Source organism: Neodiprion lecontei, chromosome 5 (genome assembly GCF_021901455.1).
Source record: "Neodiprion lecontei isolate iyNeoLeco1 chromosome 5, iyNeoLeco1.1, whole genome shotgun sequence".
In the NCBI taxonomy this organism is placed as follows: Eukaryota; Metazoa; Arthropoda; class Insecta; order Hymenoptera; family Diprionidae; genus Neodiprion; species Neodiprion lecontei.
This window is the reverse complement of record NC_060264.1, coordinates 4,716,291-4,727,541: the sequence shown is the minus strand read 5'-3', so window position 1 is coordinate 4,727,541 and position 11,251 is coordinate 4,716,291. Positions and strand designations below refer to the sequence as shown.

The 11,251-nt window shown below is 35.5% G+C and overlaps 1 long non-coding RNA gene across 1 annotated transcript in view; it reads right to left on the bottom strand.

The window, feature by feature from the left end:
- Window positions 1-9,055: 9,055 nt before the first annotated feature.
- Window positions 9,056-11,251, bottom strand: part of LOC124294435 — a 48,633-nt gene continuing 46,437 nt past the window's right edge. Inside the window, exons 3-4 of the long non-coding RNA XR_006904299.1 lie at window positions 10,822-11,006; window positions 9,056-9,112 (exon numbers count right to left, since the gene is read on the bottom strand). This is a non-coding gene — a long non-coding RNA (uncharacterized LOC124294435). The remainder of the gene's footprint in view (window positions 9,113-10,821; window positions 11,007-11,251) is intronic.

Below are 11,251 nucleotides of genomic sequence, written 5' to 3'. Positions count from 1 at the left end.
TATAATCGCTAAGTACAATAAATATTACAATGCATATTTCTACCCATAAATCTAACGTATAATATACAATAAAATTATAATTAACAATAAGTGCTGCGTTGGAAAGTCGAATCAAAAGCACGGATACCGTAATTCTCTGGTTTGATTTGATTTGATTTTTTTTTTTTTTTTTTTTTCGTTTTCTGTAAGCGTATGAAAGAAAAATACTTGAGCGTGTCGTTTTTGAACAATATAACGTACATGCGAGATTCGAAAGCAATTTCATAACAATAACCGTACTTTCGTCGAGCTTTTTCGTTGGCTTTTAAAATTTCTACACGATTTGAGCATTGCAGGCTATATAATATATCTATAATATGTATTATATATCGATATATGTACTGTATACAATATATACGAGAAAATCATATACATAATTTGTCGAGATAGCAAAGCTAGATGCAACCGAGATTAAAACGTGGCGTTATCAAAATTACAGAATCTTGACGCTATCATACAAATGTAATAGGATATATATATGATAGTAATATACTACGTTACGTCGGAGATTCATCGTCGAACTCATACACATATAATATAGTATTCATACATGCACGGCACGTTTTTTCATATATCATATATTTATACGTTTTCTTTTTTATTTATTTCATTTTATTTCTCTTTTATAATTTGTATATTTATTTCGTATCAGTCTTATTTTATTAAGCCTATAATTATTCCAAGCCGAAAACTTTATACAATTATATCTGTAACACGTTTATAATACTCCGTATGTTCAATGCACCGTTAATTCTGTTTCATCCGTTATCTACTTTCGGACGCTGTGACTTTCGGTAATACTTTCGCGAAATTTACGAATGCAGAAACATTAAAGAGTGAAATTTAATTTCAACAATTAGCGCGTGAAGATCAAGACAAAAGGTTGAAAAAAAAAAAAAAATCACCGGTATCGCAGCTTTTTCGTATATTTTGTAACAACAAATTTTTTAATTTTCTTTCTTACCTTTAATGCAAAAAAAAAAAAAAACAGAAAAAGAGAAACATTTATTCACAAGTCAGAGCAGATCGCGACAACGAATGAGAAAAATTGTCCACAAGGTGCTGATCGAGTAGATCGATGTATTTTTCATTTCAATATATAATTTATATCGATTAATTGGTAATTTAGGCCTTTTCAGAAATATCTTGCTCTAAATATACGTATAATCGTGACGCGTCTTATAAATATTCAGCTAAAAATAATTATACACGTTCTTTGTATACGTTTATTTGTTAATTTATTCGTTTCGTTTTTGTGTTTTCTTTTCATTTTTTTTTTTCTACAATTTTACTTTCGTTTTTTTCTTTTTATAGTGTTTTATTTAACTTTTAATAGTTTTCGATTAGATTAGTTGGTTTTTAATATTAAAAAATACGACAGACTTATGCACGTGAGAAACTGCGCGATTCCTATTAAATTACGACGTAATTTACACGCCTAACCGATATCAGCGATAAGTAACGTAAATCGAGACGTGCCGGGGTTTAAAATCACGGACTATTATTTGATACCTTGCGTATGAGAATATTATTCGAAGCTTGAAACGCGGCTTTTAAATTTACATCCGATTGAAAATATATTTTGCGGAAACTAATTCCGTAATCATTTTCTTTCGCATCAGACACGTCTACGTAATATATAAAGTATAATTATCATTCAATCTAACGATTATCGCGACAAATGCGTAATAATTTCAGGACGAAAATTTAAATGTGCTAATATCAAAGAAGCGTAATTTTAAGTATATAATTTCAGAATAAATTTATCATAAAAATTAACAACGAGCCCAACGATCCAAGGAACAATAAATTCCGGCTCATGTTAAGAAGGAAAAAAAAAAAATCAGAACCAAGAAATGCTAGATTAGAAAATATTTTTCATCGAAAATCGAAATTTGCCATAACCTTGACCTTTGCATTTGTGTAACCATCGCGCGAATTCAATTCCCTCTACAAACACACCGTGTGACGTAAAGCTCTGATCAACCTAAACGAACATATTTTTCTTTTTCTACTTTTTTTTTTCAAATCGTCTAAATCCTTCCAGTTGTTCGCTTGCAACTAGGCATAGATTTTCATAAATATGTGCATTCTATGTATAAGTTATCCTATTACCTATATACCGTTAAAAAAAACTTCTCGTCGGAAGTTTTTTTTTTTTTTCAATACGAGTAGGTTACGTTAATCAGCAATAATAATAATCATTCGTCATCGTCATGTATGTATCTCCGATAAACAAATTGACATTCGTTTACCATACACTGTAAAGCCACTCTGAAAAGTCAATTCATATACCTTTAACAATAATTGTTCATTTTTAAACACTCCCATCTCGTATGATTTTTTTTTTTTCTTTTTTTTTTACTCATTTGTTGCTTTCGTCTCCTCTTTCGTTAAGGCTTAAGACATTCGCTAGAAAGTTATCAATCTATCTATCTATATATATGTACGTAAATAATAGAGCTCGTATGTATTTTACAAGCGCATTAGTCTGCAGAGTCCGACAAGTTTGACAAATTAAGCTCATCTCACGACGTATAGACGCGATAAAATTCTACATCCACCAACTATATGTGTGTAATTGTAGTTTGGATATACGTAATATTAAATATACTCGTGAGTATTATTTACTCGGAATTCATGCCCGCGTTTGCATTTATTTACACACATATTCAATACCGATAGTCGGGTGACACGTGTATATTATACGTTTACATAAAGGTGTGGAATTATGGTGAGAACAATTTATCCGAGAATCGGTGGTAATCGGTTACATTATGTTGGAGGATACAAAAACCTTGAGAAATATTATCGAATTCGGGGAGTTAGAAATTTTCACGGCGAAGCAAAGGATTGAAATTATTTCGATGCCTGATTATCGATAATTTTATTGCGTGTACGAAGAATAATTATATTCGATTCCCGATTAATAATTATGCGGATAACATTTCGTTCGGAAAAATTTCCCATCGTCACCACAACCTCTGCGTTATGTGAAACATTTATGGATTCTTGACACCCTCGCTATTATATATGTATACAATATGTAGATTGTCTAGTCTACGACGTTTTTTTAGAATTTTCGCACGTGGCTCGTTAATTGGTCCACCTTTGGTTATAGATGTTATTATTATCAATTTTGTATTATTTAGGTTCCAAGTGCCCGACAAATATATTACACACGTATTATGTTATATCGTATTATTCATGCATTATAATTATTATTCATTACACGTACCGCGGTTTACGCGTTATGTAATATATTCATTGAATCATATGCAGACACACATTTTCGATTAGTTCGTTATCTATTTAAATTACATTTAGTTACTTTACGCTATTATGTACCTAGCTGGTACGTATATCACCAGGCTACAGGAGCAGGTCTATGATTAGCTTATATCGATCCTTACTCGTAATGCATATTACGAGTGCCTTGAAGCGAGGATTTTACGTCAAGCCTGCATATCCGTCAAACGGATTATTATAGCGTCAATATTTTCCTGTTGTAGTTTCTATTCTCGTTTGAAGAATCATCCAAATTATTTGAAAATATCGTCGAATTTTAAATTTTTTTCCTTGGTTCTTCATAAAACAAGATCCCCCGGAATCGCAATTACATATTCTCATTCGGTTGAACTAGATTTTCTGATATTCTACATCTACGCGATGGAAAAATGTTAATATCTGTTTTGATCAACCGCAAAGATGACAAAAAAAAAATAAAATAAAATAAAATGAAATAAAAAACGTTTCCGCCTACGTATCAATAATTATACAACAATCCGTTACAATCTATGCAGTATACACTAATTTTTGGTACACAAAATCTTACACCCGACTTACTTACGATTACAACAATCAATATATAATATATTAAATCCTATTTATATTTTTTTCGTACAATAATTAAGTTAATTTCTAAACCTATTTACTGGTCATTCGATTGTAGCCAGGAATAATTTTCATGCGCACTGCCAACTTCCGAGCTCTTTCACCAAACGATTGTTACATAACACATATTTCACGCCCCTCAATTGCCATTTCATTTGTTTTTATTTTTCCGAATTGATTTTTATTTTATTTTTATTTTTTTTTTTTATTTTCTCCATCATTCCTCAATGTTGTTTTCGTTTACGTTAATTTCACCTGTACGATTTAATTCATAATTAATCTTTCAACCGAAGTACGAATCGAATCGTTGAAAATATTTTGCAATACAATTTTTGCTGTATAATATATATATATATATATATTATAAGTATGTTGAAAAATTGTCAGCTATGCATCTTGTGATAATTTAAAATTTATATCAAGCGCGATTAGTCAAGAATTGCTAATTAGAATATAATAATATGTAAAAAACGTGGTCTGACAATGAATGTGAGAATAAAAAGTTATTGTGTATGTACAAATTACGTGTATACGATATAACGTATAATATACATAATAACTAGTTATTGTTGCTTTGAAGAAGAATAAAGTGCAGCGTGTAATTCGTATCGTAAGTCTCTCTACGTAATATCTGTATATACGTAATCATTATTTAAATTTCAATGTATAAATAATGCCAAATTGCGATAAGCTCAGGCGATTCGCAGAAAACTTTCGTTCGCATATGTTACAACATCGATCGGTAATTCGCGTTTTTAAAGCCATAATTATCGTTGTATACGTTTTCTTGGGATACGCTGTTTTTTTTTTTTTTTTTTTTTAATTTTTACTTTTTTTTTTTGATTGCCGTTCGTTGTGTTGTTACATAACGGTTTTTCGAATCACAATAAATGCATGCGCAGATGCGGAACTGCAATAATTATTGTTTATATCGTTTGCCGAATGAAATAATTTAAACTTTCGTTGCGTAAGTTATTCAATCTCAATAATAGAATACGTTGAGTGATTCGAGAAAATTGTGTCATTGAACGCGCATGCTGTCAGAATCGGTGAAAAAAAAAAAAAGGTACAACTTTGAAGGCGGACCGATATTGAGTGTAACGAAATGTGGAAACAATCTATAATTCCAACGGAAACGTTATCGGAGAATTTTCACCCAACTCCATTACAGGCTTGACATATATTCTGCGAACGTATTAAACGTGGACCTGTCTAATGCCCGGATTAAGTCCGGAGGGTGAAAATGTGAGGTTCAAAGGTCGGGAGTCTGCCAGGGAGAAAGGATGACGTGGAATAACGTTAAAAGAGAAAAAGGACGGAGATGTAGAGTTGTTTAAACAATTTGCGGAGATAAAATTCGACCAACGGTGTATAGGCATGTAAAACAAAAAAAAAAAAAAAAAAAACGAAACGAAAAGAAACAATGTCGGCAAAAATTACGTAGATTACGTAGATTGGTAGTGAGAAACAAAAAAATTATTTTAACGAAAAAAAAAAAAAAAAACCGAACGCGTGTTCAGTAAATTCGCAGGAATGTATCGTTGTCGTTAACGTCAAGCAATGGCTGCTGATTGATCGTGGCTGCCTGCTGATTGAGGTGGTTAAAATTTTGAAGAATGGCGTGCAGGGGGCGGGGTGCTCGTTGTTATCGTCTGGAGGCCCGGAAGTCGGCACTTGGCTATGCGAGGGTGACGACCCCTTCCGGTTCAGGTGACCAGCAATTGTCCGAGAGCCAGCAGCCGATTACGACCGTGACGAACCCGATCAGCAGTGCTAAGACGATGTAGACTTCGGCATTTCCTAATGAGTCTGTTCACAAAAAATTCACAAATATTTCTTACCCTTCACTCTCGCCGTTCGTTGCATACACGGAGAAAACAAAAAAAAAAAAAATACAAAAAAAAAAAAAACGTGCCGCATGCGAAGACGAATACCTACGTAAAAACATTCATTCGAAGCAAATCAGAAAACGAAAAATATCTTCAAAGCCCATTCTGCTGGGAGTTTTCCGTGAAACTAATCACTCAACGCCGGCAGATAGGCAACCGTAGCTACATTTGCTTCAGTTTGTTACACAAATTGCCTATCCACCGGCGTCAAGTGATTAGTTTCACAGAAAACGATTCCGGTATGTGCAAATTCAAAACAGCCACCGATCAACTGGGATAAAAAATTGAAATGATCACATTATCTGACTTAGACACGGAAGCTTTAAGTTATGTAGACGGCATAAAGTTTGCGGAAATTTTACAGGGTGTAGTATAGTATAACGAAAATGATTTTTTTCAATTAGACGTAAATGTGCAGGATTCTATCGCGAGGATTGATGATCTTAATTGTAACTAAGATGAAATTTTCACGGTTCGGTAATTGCCAGGTTAATTTGGAATCGACGATGAATGGATTACACATCGGGAGGTGTGAGTCAGCAGCGTTTAGCTACTTCAATTAGTATCGATTTATCGGTTACCCGATTAGCGCAAGTGCATTATGGTGCAGTGCAGAAATCGATGCGGTTTAGTTTGATTGACTGGGTAGCGAGTAAATTTGAGACTGAACGGAATCTCATGACCCATTCTTTTCGGATGATCGATAAACGAGACTGTAGCAACTTGAGAACGCCGAATATGCAGAGTTAATTCCTAACGACTGCATGATCAGTCGTTTGCTAAAATATAATGCGCATGCGCTCCGGTGTGAGAACAATTGTTTGTCAGGGTGACCAACTGTCTCTAACCTCAAAAATTTTCATGGTTGTTAATTGATATGTATAGTTGAATTAATTCTAACTTCAAGTTCCGCATTTAAATCAGTATTACTTTTTTTTATGAATACCTGTTGATGCTGATATATTTGCGCAACAATCTTTGAAAAACTGATATCTAATTTGAATATCGCAATTAACGCTATTCAAGCCCAGTTTAGTTTGACCCTAGATTTTCACTAACCTCGCACTTTCTAAATCTAACCAGCTAACAATAAGTTGTTGCATTTATCGCTTTATTAAACAAGTGATATTGAGTATTATAAATCGTATTGCTAGAACATTCCTTCTAGGGATTTATGATTAAACTTCTTCTATTTATAATTATGGTGAGCGAACTTCTCTATACTGAACTAGCTCTATCGAACCGTCGTATAAGCTGATCTAATTCCCTGCCCTCGCCTATCTTATCTTTAAAGATTTTTAAAGTAAAAAAATTCGTGACGATATCCACAGAAACCGTGCAGTCGAATGATATTGGAAATCTCTTCACCGCCATCAAGTCGTCGAGTAAATTCCAAGATATCAGCGATTCTTCGTCACTTGAATTCCAAACAGTGGCATTTATTCGTGGAGTCACGTCACTTTTGTGCTTTAGAACTGCCAGGTCGATTCATATGCGACGAAAACGGAGAATTCCGCATTCCAAGGAGCGTCAACTCTCGTCCTGTGATGTTATACTGAACGGTTTCGCAATCTCTGCAGTCCTGAATATCGAATTATCACTCCACTACTCGGTAGCTGAGTAGGTAGTGGGAAGTTTCAGCCGCGATCAGTTAATGGATCCCGAATAACTGCCGTATATAATCCCTCAGGAACAGAGCCTGAGGAATATCGGATTCATTGCAGGAAATTGACGCTCCGTTACAGAAGCTAATTTCAAGCCGAAAGAGTTATCTCCGAGCTTCAGCTACTTGCGAAGGCAGATTATCCAAGACTGAAAAAACACTCGATGGCAATATTAATGAAATTGAATGAAAATAATATCTCTAGTGCGCATTCGTTCTGCAATAAGGCAATCTCTTGAACGGAATAAGCGTAAACGTGCAACAAATAAAACTGTAAATAGATTATACGATATTTTGATCTGAAAAATATTTAACAACGATTCGGTAACAATACTTTCTCAGAATTCCGCAGTGAATTGACACTTCGTATTTGTATAACGCGGCTTTACTTCGAAAAGCAATGTCTGTTTTGTTGGATTTATGTTCGATTGTAGAAATTTGTAATTACAATAATTTTCATGAAAACTTCACACAATTACTGCGTTTGGCAAGCCTGTATCAAGTTTTCAAAGACGATTGAATTTCGGATCAAAAGGAAATTCATAAATACGATAAGAGTAAAATAAAGCAACAATATAGCTTAGCATTCCAAAAGCTACAATAGTCGCTAATAATTATATAATTCAATTATTTGTTCAACAAACAAACCTTATTCGTACAGTTAAAATGTGTAGAAAAAAAGGTAATCTCAGAGAAACAAATTGGTTCAAATCAGAGTGTCGTACTAGTAAATAAATCATTCGTGCAACAACGTGCAAGCTTATGCTAATTCGGAATTTTCGTTACAGGATTGTCAACAAACTTTTACTTTCGAGATTGCCCGATATTAGACAGATATTGAAGACCAAAACTTCATATCGTTCGCTAAAATTCAGAACCATTTATGCGCAACATGCGGTGTACGATATATTGTACGAAAATTAAAATCCGTAGATAGCTGTACAATAAATTGGGAATGAAAATAGAATGGCGCCGTGACATCTGGTGGCGAAAAATTGCATTACTCAAATTGCCGTATTTAATTTTAAAAGACCTTTTAAATCGAATTTTTTTTAATACTTCGTTTCCGTATGAAAAAACGAAAGCCTCACAGCTTGCACCAAATAGTCTGTACCTCCGTATTCGAATAATTGCAGCCTGAAACAATTTGTCGATAATCCTGCGATCCTCGCCGCCATATTGCCCAGTCACGCCCCCACGTCAGTTATCAGTTATTAATATTTTGCTCAAATTAGTCGTACACATGATTAAAACGCGGATATTTCATAAACTGTAACTTTAAAAATTTTCAGGAAAAAAATCACTTGACTCGGTAAAATTTTTTGGGCCCGTAACAACCCTGTAACGGTAATTTGGAGGACATTTAGCTACGTTTCCGGTTTACCTAGAGGACCTTTGGGCTCTCTCGAAGCCCAGAGACCCTTGAAGAGCGTCGGGTCGCCGCGGCGCCAGTCCCTCCAGCCCCGGCCCCGGCGGATGGGCCCCGGCGAACCGGCCGCCCCTCCGCCGCTCCCGGGTCCCCCGGGACTTCCGGGACCCCCGGGGCCAGGAGTGCTCGGTGAACCGGCCTGCGGCTGCCCGTGGGCACCTGCGGCTCCGCCGACCTGGGGCAATGGCAGTCCCACCACTGCACCGAGTCCAAAATCGTCCCGAAGGCAGCGGCCGATTTAAAAAATAGTAGTTTAAAAATTCGAGCTGGTTACAGCAGCTGATCACCGTTCGTTAAGCGGAGCTCCACGCTTGGAAATCGGTAAAAACATGTTCGGTTTTCATCTTGTTTAAAATTCAATCGGAAGAATTCTAAACGAGATGTGATTTGTAACTTTTTTTACTATAATTCCTGAAATATTGCTTTTATTCTAGAGGATAAATTTATCTTTTTCAACATCTTTTTTTTTCTTTTAGATCCAGATCTAAATATTGGCCAACGTTTTTATTGTATGAAAGCATTTTCAACGATCGTTCGTTTCGTATTCTTTATAAAATTTCTTTCTTTTTTTTCATGCTGCCGTCGTTTGAAACGAAACGTGGAACTTCCCTTTAATTGGGGTATTACGAGAATAGGAAAATTGAATTTTGCGGGGAAAATTAACGTTTGAACTTGCAACCAACTGTCGAGTTGCACGTGCGGCAGACTGAACTTGCTCCAGAGATTAGGAAGTACCGCGTAACAATACGCTCTTTAGTGATGCAAACTTTGTCGAAAAGCTAGTTCTGTTACTCCGCAAACTTATCGTTGATCCGATTGTGATAGTCCCGAAGGGCAAGAACATTTCACGGCACACGCAATCCCACAGTCAAATGTAAATTTAAACATTCATTTGATGTGTGAAGTCTGATTAAAATAATTGGAAACGACGCAATATTTTAAACGGGGTTGAAAAATCGGCGATTCTGGAAATCATTCCAGTACATTGATCGTCATAGCAAATTATGATTTTTATCTTAACAACGCCAATTTAAAATTTCTCACTTGTCGATATCGTCGGTCTAACTCCGGTTATTATTATAAAGTCTTTAACTCTTTCCCCCTCTCTCAACACAGTTTGAAACTTTTCGACTAAAGTTGAATTATCTTCGCCAAAAGTTTCCAATAGAAATTTACCCGCCATTCATATGATGTAGGTCAATTCTTCTAAAGATTTAGAGACTTTATACATTGAAATAAAACCAAAGACCAGTCAAAAAACTAATAAATTCCTGATAAATGGTAACTCTGTTACTTAAATGAAACTAATTAATGGCTAATTTGATTATCAAAGAACTGAAACGAAAACCATTTTAAAACCTTGATTTTTATTGTCTATGGATATGAAAATAATTGCCAGTAAACTGAAACGAACTCATAATAATTTGATATAGAAAACCGGAATCTATTCAAATTTAAAAGAATTGGCGTTGTGTCGAATTGAATTCTTTTCGATTCTTTTCAGTCCAAAAACAAGTGATTCAAACTATTCTCCGTTCGTTCCAATACGATTTTTACAGGCCAATTCGTATCGGTCTGCTGGCTCAGCAAGTGATTGAATCGGAATTCTCAGGAACGTCGTCGACAGGCGCGTAATTTGGGTTGCTATGGTCAGGCTGAGTCGCTATTGAAACTTATTTAAATACAGATGCAAATTTTATTCATTGTTTTTTTTTTATTTTCCTCTGACTCAGCGTTAGGCTCGAAAAAAGCGTTCGTTTAGTGGGCTTGAGTATAACGGAACATATAAAAGGAGTAGATTTTCATACTGAGTATATATTATTTTGAATAAAAGGCATACCAAAACATATTTGAAGAATAACAAAGTTCGTAAGACGAAAAGTGCGAATGGAACGATAGCAACTCACCGCATATGGAGAGCAGCAGAACTCCGGCGAGGAAGCACCACCCCATAACGTGACATCAACAGGTAGTTCCACCCTGAACCACGTCGCAGGATAATCGCATATTTTTCTGTTTGCTCATCTCAAGCCGGCTGCCGCTCCACCTCTCCTTGCTTCGGTATAACCGCGACACTTCTTCGGCCGGCGATCTGAAAGGTGAGCATTTCAAATGGATAAACTAATGGCACTGCGATTGAACTAATCTAATTTTCGCAAATTTTGCTTGGGATCATTCGATTTCATAATATCGGCTTTACGTATGCTTGAACCTTTGCGAATCAGTCACGTGACGCGCGCTTGAATGAACAGCGAATTGAATCCCGGCGTTGAGTCACGTGGTGGTCACTTGACATTCCGAAGCTCGCCCGCTGCATAGATTAAATAGACTGATTGT